This window comes from Scyliorhinus torazame, chromosome 1, assembly GCF_047496885.1.
Source record: "Scyliorhinus torazame isolate Kashiwa2021f chromosome 1, sScyTor2.1, whole genome shotgun sequence".
Lineage (NCBI taxonomy): Eukaryota > Metazoa > Chordata > Chondrichthyes > Carcharhiniformes > Scyliorhinidae > Scyliorhinus > Scyliorhinus torazame.
The window spans coordinates 374625298-374638866 of NC_092707.1; positions in this window are offsets into that span (position 1 = coordinate 374625298).

Sequence of the window (13569 nt, forward strand, 5' to 3'; positions counted from 1 at the left end):
TCATGCTAAGAAATCGCATTGTATTTCTCTTCGTCTTGAGGGTATCGGAAACTCCGCAAGGAAAGTGATTCAGGCTTCTCCAAATTCACTTTCGGCCAAGTTCATCACCAAACCCGCCTCCTGAAGTCAACCAAAGAACTCCATATGATGTTTTAAATGTTCTTTCAATGTCTGGAAGTTGGAAATAAAAGCAGATTGTCCCACTTTCTCCATGCAATCCTTCAAACGTGGGATAGGATAAGAGTCCGTTCTTGTAACTGCATTCACCTTTCGATAGTCCACACACAACCGTTGGGTACTGTCTGGTTTAGGTACCATCACTATGGGTGAGCTCCATTGGCTGCAACCCACTTCAATTATGCCATTCTTCGGCATACTCTCAATCTCTCTGTTAACCTGTGCCAATTTAAAGGATTAAGTCTATATGGATGTTGTTTGATAGGAACAGCATTTCCTACATCTACATCATGTATAGCCATTTTAGTACTTCCCAATTTATCTCTACAAACTTGCCCATGTGTTATCAATAACTCTTTCAGGTCAGTTTGTTTCTCCTCTGGAAGGTAACTTAACAATTCATCCCAATTTTTAGAACATCCTCATTTTCCAATTCAATTTGAGGTATGTCAAATTCACAGTCGTCTGGATTTGGTTTGTCACTTTGAGTTAGAATCATTAAAACCTCCTTTTTCTCTCCTTCCCTTTCAAAGTACATATTAAGCATATTCACATGACACACTCGGTGAGTCTTCCTTCTATCTGGTGTTTTTACCACATAATTCACCTCACTTAATTTCCTTTCAATCTGATACGGTCCACAAAACCTAGCTTTAAAAGGCTCACCTACCACTGGTAACAACACTAAAACTTTATCCTCACTGGCAAAACTACGAACTTTGGATTTCTTGTCCGCTACCTGTTTCATCACATTTTGTGCAACTTTCAAATTTTGTCTAGCCAATTCATCTGCTCTATTTAATCGTTCCCTAAAATTTGACACGTAATCCAATAGTGTAATTTCCGATTTCTCACCCACCAATTTTTCCTTAATCAATTTAAGTGGTCCTCTTACCTCATGACCAAAAATTAGTTCAAAAGGACTAAATTTGGTAGACTCATTAGGTGCATCCCTAATTGCAAACAATACGAATGGGATTCCTTTATCCCAATCCTCTGGATAATCTTGACAATACGCCCTCAATATTGTCTTTAATGTCTGATGCCACCATTCTAACCCGCCCTGTGATTCTGGATGGTACGCAGTTGATTTAAATTGTTTTATTCCTAAGCTATCCATAACTCCTTTGAATAACTTTGAAGTAAAATTTGATCCTTGATCCGATTGAATTTCTGTGGGTAGTCCATATCTAGTAAAGAATTTAAGTAACTCCTCCACAATCCTTTTAGCTGTAATATTACGTACTGGAATGGCCTCTGGAAACCTAGTAGACACATCCATTATAGTCAAAAGATGTTGATTCCCACTTTTTGATTTAGGAAGCGGTCCTACACAATCAATTATGTCTCTCGTAAAAGGTTCCTCGAATGCTGGAATGGGTATTAAGGGCGCTGGTTTTATCACTGCTTGAGGTTTCCCTATCACTTGACATGTGTGACATGATTGACAATATTTAACTACATCTTTATGTAGTCCAGACCAATAAAAATGTTTCTGGATTTTAGCTTGATTTTTCCTTATTCCCAAATGACCTCCCACTGGTACCTCATGTGCAACTCGCAACATCTCCTTTCTATACCCTACCGACAATACTACTTGATGAATTTCTGCCCACTTTTCATCCGCCTGCATATGTACAGGTCTCCATTTTTTCATCAAGACATCATTTTTACGGTAATAACACTCTGGTATACTCTCAGATTCCTCTTCCGTATATGCTTTCTGATATATCCGTTTTATTTCTACATCTTTCTGTTGTAACTCCGCCAATTTTCCTGAACTAAAAATATCCGCCTCATCCTCCACCTGTTCTTGTTCTTTTTCAACCATCTGATCAAAAATCGTTTCTGATAATTGCACTTCAACTTCATCTTCACTCTTTGATTTCTCCTCTTGTCTTAACCTGTGACTTTGCAACCTTGTTACTATACAACCCAGAAAAATCCCAGGATATTCGTCCTTCAACACTTCAGATGTCTGATTTTCCACTGGCTTATCAAACACAGTAGGCATCACTCCCACCTGCAATCCAGCTCTATCATTACCCAAGATAAACTGTATTCCTGGACAAGATAGTTTATCTATTACTCCTACTGACAATATTAAATTCTTTACACATCAGTCTGGCCTCAGTAAAACTCTAGATGGATTTGTGGGTATAGTATTATTTATTTTTAACCAACTTGCAAGGCTGACTCGCTCCACAGAGATTCAGAACACACAAGCGGTCTCCTGGAGCTCCAGAACCGAGTGCTATCGGAGACAAAGAAATCTTTACGAATCTCATCCAAATGGCATCAAGTTTCACATACAAGATTCCCATAGGTCATCCTATACACCTCCTGACCTGGCCTTATATCCTGATTGGCTCACTTCGCATTCCTTAATCCTGGGCCTCTTGGTACCCAGCATCCTTTTCCCCATCCTTGCCATGCTTTCTGAATCCCTTTGTCCTTTGTTTGTGAACTCACTACTATCAGACTGGCTCACATCTACATTACTGTAACTAATATTTGAACTAACTATTTTATATCACATTTGTTTGTTCAATTGCTCATTCCCTCCTTTTATCATTTCATGATAACCCATCGGTCCAATCCGTAGCTACGGCCCCTCATCTAAGAAGATTCGTCGCTGCATTTCCAATTCCTGTTGCAGCACCCCGTCATCCGCTGTACCCTCGTGGATCCTAACAGCCAAGATTCTAGGGGCGTCTATCTGTTCCAGTGCACCCTGCATTTTACCCATCACGCATTTAAGGATGGCCAGGCCCACAAAGATGCAGCCGAGTGCCACTGCTAAATACATGGCCATATTTATCAACCAGTCCTTCCAACCTCTGAATCCCCAGTTACCCCAAGCAGCTTATCATTCTGTGAGTGGTAATTATCCCGAGGAAGGTGAAGGCAAATAGCCGGTGGTGCTGAACCTGGATCGTAAGGAAGAGTGACTTGCTCGGGCGCTGGCTCGGAACGCGGACAATGAACCACCGTTTGGGGAGTGCCCCAAAGCAGTGAAACAGAAAATAACCTAGACACCGATGCGGGGTTCGGGTCGCAGACAAACCATCCCTGGGATTACAAGCGGTGGTAGATCTGATAGAAGAGATTCATACTGCCCAGGTTTCCCTCATTCTGGGTCCTAAATGAATTAAGCATGTATCCTGATAACCTACGTTCTAGTTGTACTCCCCTTCTCACACGCTCCGTCCTCTCTCTAGTCCCCCTCTCTCTCGCAGTGAATGTTCAATGTCTAACGTCCACTGGGGTGTGATAGAAATATAGTACTGTTGTCTCATCCTCCATGATTGAACCGTTACCCCTTCATCTCCGCTGTAGCTGGAAGATACACAGTAAACCTCGGGCCAACAAGTTACAGTCCAATCCAGTAGCCACCACAAACTGATGAGCTTTAGACTTATTCTCATCAGTGACTGTCACTGGTTCAGAAATAGGATACTCACACACCTGTCCTTGGAACCCCGACAAATGCTGAGTGTGGTCAGATAGTGGCAGTCGAAGTTCTGATTGCACCGAAGACATAGCTGCTCCAGTGTCAATTATAAATGGGTAATGTTGATCTCCTATCTGTAGAGAGATAATAGGTTCCCTGTCCGATTGGAGATTCCTTATGACTAAATTAGCTAGTCAATCTTGTGTTGGGAAAGGGTTTGCCTGGGAGATTTGTTAGTGCTCTTTGGGGGGGGGGGGGGGGGGGGTTTAAACTAATGCAGCAGGGGCACGGGAACCTGGATTGTAGTTTTAGGGTACAGGAGATTGAGAGTATAGAGGTCAGGAGCACAGATTTGACTTCGCAGGAGGGGGCCAGTGTTCAGGTAGGTGGTTTGAAGTGTGTCTACTTCAATGCCAGGAGTATACGAAATAAGGTAGGGGAACTGGCAGCATGGGTTGGTACCTGGGACTTCGATGTTGTGGCCATTTCGGAGACATGGATAGAGCAGGCACAGGAATGGTTGTTGCAGGTTCCGGGGTTTAGGTGTTTTAGTAAGCTCAGAGAAGGAGGCAAAAGAGGGGGAGGTGTGGCGCTGCTAGTCAAAAACAGTATTACGGTGGCAGAGAGGATGCTAGATGGGGACTCTTCTTCCGAGGTAGTATGGGCTGAGGTTAGAAACAGGAAAGGAGAGGTCACCCTGTTGGGAGTTTTCTATAGGCCTCCAAATAGTTCTAGGGATGTAGAGGAAAGGATGGCGAAGATGATTCTGGATAAGAGCGAAAGTAACAGGGTAATTATTATGGGAGACTTTAACTTTCCAAATATTGACTGGAAAAGATATAGTTCGAGTACATTAGATGGGTCGTTTTTTGTACAATGTGTGCAGGAGGGTTTCCTGACACAATATGTTGACAGGCCACATTGGATTTGGTTTTGGGTAATGAACCAGGCCAGGTGTTAGATTTGGAGGTAGGTGAGCATTTTGGGGACAGTGACCACAATTCGGTGACGTTTACGTTAGTGATGGAAAGGGATAAGTATACCCCGCAGGGGAAGAGTTATAGCTGGGGGAAGGGCAATTATGATCCCATTAGAGATGACTTGGGAGGGGTAGGTTGGAGAAATAGGCTGCAAGTGTTGGGCACACTGGATATGTGGAGCTTGTTCAAGGAACAGCTACTGCGTGTTCTTGCTAAGTACGTACTGGTCAGGCAGGGAGGAAGGCGTCGAGCGAGGGAACCGTGGTTTACCAAAGAAGTGGAATCTCTTGTTAAGAGGAAGAAGGAGGCCTATGTGAAGATGAGGTGTGAAGTTTCAGTTGGGGCGCTTGCTAGTTACAAGGTAGCGAGGAAGGATCTAAAGAGAGAGCTAAGACGAGCTAAGGAGGGGACATGAGAAGTATTTGGCAGGTAGGATCAAGGAAAACCCAAAAGCTTTCTATAGGTATGTCAGGAATAAAAGAATGACTAGGGTAAGAGTAGGGCCAGTCAAGGACAGGGATGGGAAGTTGTGTGTGGAGTCTAAAGAGATAGGTGAGATACAAAATGAATATTTTTCGTCAGTATTCACTCAGGAAAAAGAGAATGTTGTGGAGGAGAATGCTGAGACCCAGGCTATTAGAATAGATGGCATTGAGGTACGTAGGGAAGAGGTGTTGGCAATTCTGGACAGGCTGAAAATAGATAAGTCCCCGGGGCCTGATGGGATCTATCCTAGGATTCTCTGGGAAGCCAGGAAAGAGATTGCTGAGCCTTTGGCTTTGATTTTTATGTCATCATTGGCTACAGGAATAGTGCCAGAGGACAGGAGGATAGCAAATGTGGTTCCTTTGTTCAAGAAGGGGAGTAGAGACAACCCAGGCAACTATAGACCGGTGAGCCTCACGTCTGTTGTGGGTGAAGTCTTGGAGGGGATTATAAGAGACAAGATTTATAATCATCTAGATAGGAATAATATGATTAGGGATAGTCAGCATGGCTTTGTGAAGGGTAGGTCATGCCTCACAAACCTTATCGAGTTCTTTGAGAAGGTGACTGAACAGGTAGACGAGGGTAGAGCAGTTGTTGTGGTGTATATGGATTTCAGTAAAGAGTTTGATAAGGTTCCCCACGGTAGGCTATTACAGAAAATATGGAGGCTGGGGATTGAGGGTGATTTAGAGATGTGGATCAGAAATTGGCTAGCTGAAAGAAGACAGAGGGTGGTGGTTGATGGGAAATGTTCAGAATGGAGTTCAGTTACAAGTGGCGTACCACAAGGATCTGTTCTGGGGCCGTTGCTGTTTGTCATTTTTATAAATGACCTAGAGGAAGGCGCAGAAGGGTAGGTGAGTATATTTGCAGACGACACTAAAGTCGGTGGTGTTGTCGACAGTGCGGAAGGATGTTGCAGGTTACAGAGGGACATAGATAAGCTGCAGAGCTGGGCTGAGAGGTGGCAAATGGAGTTTAATGTAGAGAAGTGTGAGGTGATTCACTTTGGAAGGAATAACAGGAATGCGGAATATTTGGCTAATGGTAAAATTCTTGGAAGTGTGGATGAGCAGAGGGATCTCGGTGTCCATGTACATAGATCCCTGAAAGTTGCCACCCAGGTTGATAGGGTTGTGAAGAAGGCCAATGGAGTGTTGGCCTTTATTGGTAGAGGGATTGAGTTCTGGAGTCATGAGGTCATGTTGCAGCTGTACAAAACTCTGGTACGGCCGCATTTGGAGTATTGCGTACAGTTCTGGTCACCTCATTATAGGAAGGACGTGGAAGCTTTGGAACGGGTGCAGAGGAGATTGACCAGGATGTTGCCTGGTATGGAGGGAAAATCTTATGTGGAAAGGCTGATGGACTTGATGTTGTTTTCGTTAGAGAGAAGAAGGTTAAGAGGAGACTTAATAGAGGCGTACAAAATGATCAGGGGGTTAGATAGGGTAGACAGTGAGAGCCTTCTACCGCGGATGGAAATGGCTAGCACGAGGGGACATAGCCTTAAACTGAGGGGTAATAGATATAGGACAGAGGTCAGAGGTAGGTTCTTTACGCAAAGAGTGGTGAGGCCGTGGAATGCCCTACCTGCAACAGTAGTGAACTCGCCAACATTGAGGGCATTTAAAACTTTATTGGATAAGCATATGGATGATAATGGCATAGTGTAGGTTAGATGGCTTTTGTTTTTTGACTTCCCATGTCGGTGCAACATCGTGGGCCGAAGGGCCTGTACTGCGCTGTATCGTTCTATGTTCTATGTTCTAAGTCAGTGTACCTCGTCTGTCCTCCCCTTGGTGGGTACCCCCTCCTTTGGGTCGGGTAGTCTCCTTCTGCTGCCCATCTTTTAAAGGGGCATTCCTGATGCCAGTGATCTGTACGACCGCAATTCAAACATGCATTGTTCCCTCTATATCTGCCCCATCCTCTTTTCCCAGTAGACCAATGGCCCCTCAGAGGGGGCGGCAGTTGTAGAGCTATTGGTACATACGGTGGGCCATAAAGAGGGGCTGAGGGTCCATTTGGGTGGGTTTGATATCCTCCCCCGTGTTGATCCACCCACCCAATGTCACAATATTGGTAAGCCAATGTATCTGCCGCTGGTTGGGGTCTCAGATCATCCTTTTTCATTACATACTCAGTCTTAATCTTTGTAACTGAGCCTCCTTCTTGGCCTACACCCTCCTTCCACTAAAATCTGACTGCCCGGGTCATCTGGGAAGGGTCGTTCTCTGTCCAATTCATGTTATTACATTTCACGGCAGTAGCCACGGAAGGTGGTAGGCAATGAATTAACATAGCACAATATTGAGGGGAATTCTGACCAGTTTGGTACAGCAAGTCACCTGACTGCCCACGGTAGATTTCATTGAAACTTTCCAGAAATTCCTCTGGCTCCTCAGTCTTTTTAGGTTTGAGGTCTAAGATAGCAGAGATGTTTATGGGCTTTTGAAATGTGGCATTCAATGCATTCAGGATTTGTGCCCGTCTACCATCGTCCAAAGCATGGCCTTGCTGAAGTGCGGCGTGGCTAGCATAATTCAAGTGGTTGAGATGACAGCGGCACTCTGCTGGGGTTAAAACCTGCTGGTCTAGGGCCCAGAGGTCCCTAGAATCTGCTTGATAAACTGAGATGGTAGTTCTCAGATAGTCCACAAAAGCAGCAGGAGATTTCTTCCTGTCTGGGATTGCAACCAGAATAGCTATCATCTCACTGGGTCTCCATGGGAAATAAACATCTAGCGTGGGCTGGGCTGCTGCTGTTGCAGCATCAGGGTTGGGTATTTTCCTAATCGGCAACTGTCTCAGAGTCTCACTAGGGGGCGCTTTAGCAGATTCCTCTGGCTCTTCAAAGACTTTGACGTCCTTCCCTTCCAATAGGGGGAGCTCCGGCTCCTCAGAACCATTCCCGTCCTCTTCCTTTGTTCTCATACTTTTCTGTCCTACCATATCGGTCTTAAGGGATCTAGGTGGTATGCGTAATTGTTTCTGGATAGAATCAGGACCCTCTCTCATTGTCCGAGATCGGGTCCTAGAGCTAACTGGGCTTGTGGAACAGAGCTCCCCTTCTCTAACAGACGGTGAAGGTGCTGAAATAGGACTCAAACTATCAACCAAAGGGACTGGAGAGGCTGGCATGATTTGAATCTGGGGAGCAGTGACTGGATATAAATTATGATACCCTGGTGGTTCTGGAATTAGTGCAGACAATGCTACTGGTGCAGTCGGGACTCTACCCAACATGGTCCAATTCTCTAGGTCATCATCTGCCTATGTCAATGCAAGGCCAGCCATTGAACTACGTAGCCCATTTTTTTTTTCTACTCGAGTCTGCCCCGCTAGGTGTCTCCCTCTCATTACTTGCGCGTTTTTTGAATGCACACTCCTTTTTCAAGATCTCCAGAATTTTCTGGTTCCCCCCTTCACTAATTGGAATCCCCATTTTAAGGGCATTTTCTTGCCAACTTGAGAACATGATCTTATCCCTCTCCTCCTGACAATATTGTCTCCATAACCCAATTAACTCTTTGGCTTTCATACTTTGGCTATTTTTCCAGATTTCACCCTGAAATTTCTTAATGATGTTCGGATCTTTAGTGCCCCCTAGTGGCCACTCGTCACCCAATTTATTCCTTAAAGTTGCTGACATTTTTCTAAAATCTGTCGCTTTATCTGGATAAATATCACATAATATTTCTGAGCAAGATGGCGCCGGAGCGAGGCGACTCTCTGCGAGCTCTCCCAAACAGGTCCACTTTTTCCTTAACTTATACTCGTTCTAATCTTTTAAAAATTAATTTTGAAACTAACATTATTACTAACCTCTCTCTTTTATCTTCTCTTGCAGGCTTGAACATCCTCCGAGGCTCTTGGAGACCTTTTGACCCGACCCGACCTTTTGACCCGACCCGACTCCGCGGCCTGGAAGAAGATCGGGCCCAAACCGGAAGTGAAGCCTCGACCTCGATTTGGAGCCGACCCGGACCTCGGAACTCCCAACCCGGCCTAACTACTGACGCCAGCGCCCGGATCGTCTTGCCCAGTCCCCGGAGTTCCCGACCCAACCCCCGACGGCAAGACCCGGCTCAACGCGACCCACTGAGACCCGCCCAGCGACCCGACCTACCTGGTGATGGAAGAAAGAAAAATCCATGTGGAGGCCCGACCGGGCCCACTTCAAGATCCGACCCCAGGAGCGCCCAGGGAGGGAACAGACCCCGGGACCCAGCCCAACCTGCCTCAGGAAGCCCCTGCCCATGACCCAGGACCCCCGAAACAGTGGAGACCCCGCGCGAGGACCGGAATGCGCTGCAAGGTATTCCTGCGCCCGCAGAATGCCGGGACCCATCCGGATCGCAAACATGCCCCCCTAGCAACCCCTCTACCTCAACCAGAGCCCGGGACCCTGCCAGACGTGACCCCAGATATGTAAACAGCGCCCTGGTCCCCGCCAGGGCCCTATACCCCACTAGACGCAACCATATACCTTCCACAAGAGCTGACATCTGCCATCGGATCCCAGGATCATCCAGCACCAGCCGCCGACCGAGGAAGTGAGGGAAAGGCGGCGGTCTGCAGGTTAGACTGAAGCAACATGGTTTCAGGACCCCTCTCCCCAGCATACTCCTGGCAAACGTCCAAGCGATTGAAAACAAGCTGGATGAACTTAACGCCAGACTTACCTCTCAGAGGGAAGTACGAGACTGCTGTGTGCTCTGTTTCACAGAGACATGGCTCGCCCCCGCCTCACCGGAATGTGCCATACAACCTGAAGGCTTCTCAATTCACCGGGCGGACCGCACGGCATCATCAGGCAAAGCAAAGGGTGGAGGGGTGCGCCTCCTCATCAACTCCTCCTGGTGCTTGGATGTGGCGACCCTGGCGACCTACTGCTCCCCCGACCTGGAATACCTGACCGTGAAGTGCCGCCCATATTATCTTCCACGTGAGTTCACTTCAGCCATTATCACAGCGGTTTACATCCCACCCCAGGCAGAAATGAGGAAGGCGCTGGACGAACTATACACAGTAATAAACAACTACGAAACAGAACACCCGGAGGCCTTGTTCATCGTGGCCGGAGACTTCAACAAAGCCAACCTCAAGAGTGTACTGCCAAAATTCCACCAGCACATCTCCTGTCCCACCAGGGGTGACAACACTCTTGACCACTGCTACTCAAAAATCAAGGGCGCCTACCGTTCCATCCATCGACCGCACTTTGGGAAATCAGACCATAAGACGGTGCTCCTTCTCCCGGCATACAAGCAGAAACTCAAGCGGGAGAATCCAGCTAAGAAGGTTGTGCAGTGCTGGTCCGAGGAGACAGAAGAGCTCTTACGTGACTGCTTAAAGACAGTGGACTGGTCCATATTTAAGAACTCAGCGACCAACTTAAATGAGTATGCCACCACCGTCACAGACTTCATCAGCAAATGTGTGGACGACTGCATGCCAAAGAAAGCAGTACGTTCCCCAACCGGAAACCATGGCTCAATCGCGAGATTGACTCCCTACTGAAGGACAGATCTGAGGCGTTCAAGCCAGACGACCCTGACCTATACAAGAAATCCAGGTACGACCTCCGCAAAGCCATCCGAGTTGCCAAGAGAGAATATCAAACCAAGCTAGAGTCACAGACAGACTCTCGGCGGTTCTGGCAAGGACTAAACAACATAACGGGCTACAAAGCAAAGCCGAACAGTATCTCTGGCAGCAGCACACCCCTCCCCGATGAACTCAATGCATTCTATGCTCGGTTCGAGCAGGTAACCAACAATCCTCTGTCGAGTGCCCCAGCAGCCCATAATTCACCCATACCCACCATCACAGCTTCGGAAGTCAGATTGGCCTTCCTGAAAGTGAACCCTCGGAAGCCGATGGGCCTGGACAGGATCCCTGGTCGTGCACTCAGAGCCTGCGCGGACCAGCTGGCAGAGGTATTCGAGGACATTTTTAACCTGTCCCTACTCCACTCCGAGGTCCCCACCTGCTTCAAGAAGACCACCATCATACCGGCTCCAAAGAAGAACCAGGCAACGTGCCTCAATGACTACCGACAAGTGGCCCTGACTTCAGTCGTAATGAAGTGCTTCGAGAGGTTGATCATGAAGCGCATCACCTCCATACTCCCAGAACGACTTGCTCCACTGCAATTCGCATACCGCTGCAACCGGTCCACATCAGACACCATTTCCTTGGCCCTACACTCATCCCTAGAGCATCTCGAAAACAAGGACTCCTACATTAGACTCCTATTGATTGACTACAGCTCCGCCTTCAACACCATAATCCCAGCCAAGCTCATATCAAAGCTCCAAAACCTAGGACTTGGCTCCCTACTCTGCAACTGGATCCTCAATTTTCTGACCAACAGAACACAAGAATGAACAACAACATCTCCTCCACAATAGTCCTCAACACCGACGCCCCGCAAGGCTGCGTAGTTAACCCCCTACTATACTCCCTGTACACACACGACTGCGTGGCAAAACTTGGTTCCAACTCCATCTACAAGTTTGCTGACGATACGATCATAGTGGGCCGGATCTCAAATAACGACGAGTCCGAATACAGGAGGGAGATAGAGAACCTAGTGGAGTGGTGTAGTGACAACAATCTCTCCCTCAATGCCAGCAAAACTAAAGAGCTGGTAATTGACTTCAGAAAGCAAAGTACTGTACACACCCCTGTCAGCATCAACGGGTCCGAGGTGGAGGTGGTTAGCAGTTTCAAATTCCTAGGGGTGCACATCTCGAAAAATCTGTCCTGGTCCACCCACGTCGACGCAACCACCAAGAAAGCACAACAGCGCCTATACTTCCTCAGGAAACTAAGGAAATTTGGCATGTCCACATTGACTCTTACCAACTTTTACAGATGCACCATAGAAAGCATCCAACCGGGCTGCACCACAGCCTGGTATGGCAACTGCTCGGCCCAGGACCGCAAGAAACTTCAGAGAGTCGTGAACGCCACCCAGTCCATCACACAAACCTGCCTCCCATCCATTGACTCCATCTACACCTCCCGCTGCCTGGGGAAAGCGGGCAGCATAATCAAAGATCCCGCCCACCCGGCTTACTCACTCTTCCAACTTCTTCCATCGGGCAGGAGATACAGAAGTCTGAGAACATGCACGAACAGACTCAAAAACAGCTTCTTCCCCACTGTCACCAGACTCCTAAATAACCCTCTTATGGACTGACCTCATTAACACTACACCCTGTATGCTTCATCCGATGCCAGTGCTTATGTAGTTACATTGTATATGTTGTGTTGCCCTATTATGTATTTTCTTTTATTCCCTTTTCTTCTCATGTACTTAATGATCTGTTGAGCTGCTCGCAGAAAAATACTTTTCACTGTACCTCGGTACACGTGACAATAAACAAATCCAATCCAATCCAATATTTGCAATGAACTGCTTGGATCACTCGGGTTATCCAAGCAATTCCCCATAATCTTGAACTAGTCCTCAAGACTGCGTTGTTCGCCACTACAGTCCAAGGATACAATTTTAGCTTAATCAACTATAGTTTCCAAAACAAACGTGGAACTGAACCGTCTTTCCAAGTCCCATCAATTCCAAAACACATGTGGGACTGAACCGTCTTTCCGAGGTCCCATCAATTCCAAAACACACGTGGAACTGAACCGTCTTTCCGACGTCCCATCAATTCCAAAACACACATGGAACTGAACCGTCTTTCCGACGTCCCATCAATTCCACAATCAACTCAAAACTGAACTATCAATCTTATGATATCCCATCAGTTTTTTTTTAAAACCCTCAGTTGCACCTACATCGACTGAATTTTTAATTTTCTAATCTCCAGACTGACCTTTGATTTCGTCGAGACGATCTTTCCATACCAACCGCGAGTAACCAGACCAATCAGACCATGAGAAGAGGGGAAAATCAATGTGGTCATTTTCCAGCTACACACATTGTGGGCCCATTTCCACTTTCTTTGTCCAACATCAGTCTAATTCTGATTTCGCAGCTGGCCGGTGACCGTCTGGAGAAATCCCGGGTTTTGGCACCAAATGACAATATTGAATTCTTTACCCGTCAGTCTGGCCTCAATAAAACTCGAGATGGATTTGTAGGTATAGTATTATTTATTTTTAACCAACCTGCAAGGCTGACTCGCTCCACAGAGATTCAGAACACACAAGCGGTCTCCTGGAGCTCTAGAACCGAGTGCTATCGGAGACAAAGAAATCTTTACAAATCTCATTCAAATGGCATCAAGTTTCACATACAAGATTCCCATAGATCATCCTATACACCTCCTGACCTGGCCATATATCCTGATTGGCTCACTTCGCATTCCTTAATCCTGGGCCTCTTGTTACCCAGCATCCTTTTCCCTATCCTTGCCATGATTTCTGAATCCCTTTGTCCTTTGTTTGTGAACTCAGTACTATCAGACTGGCTCACATCTACATTATTGTAAC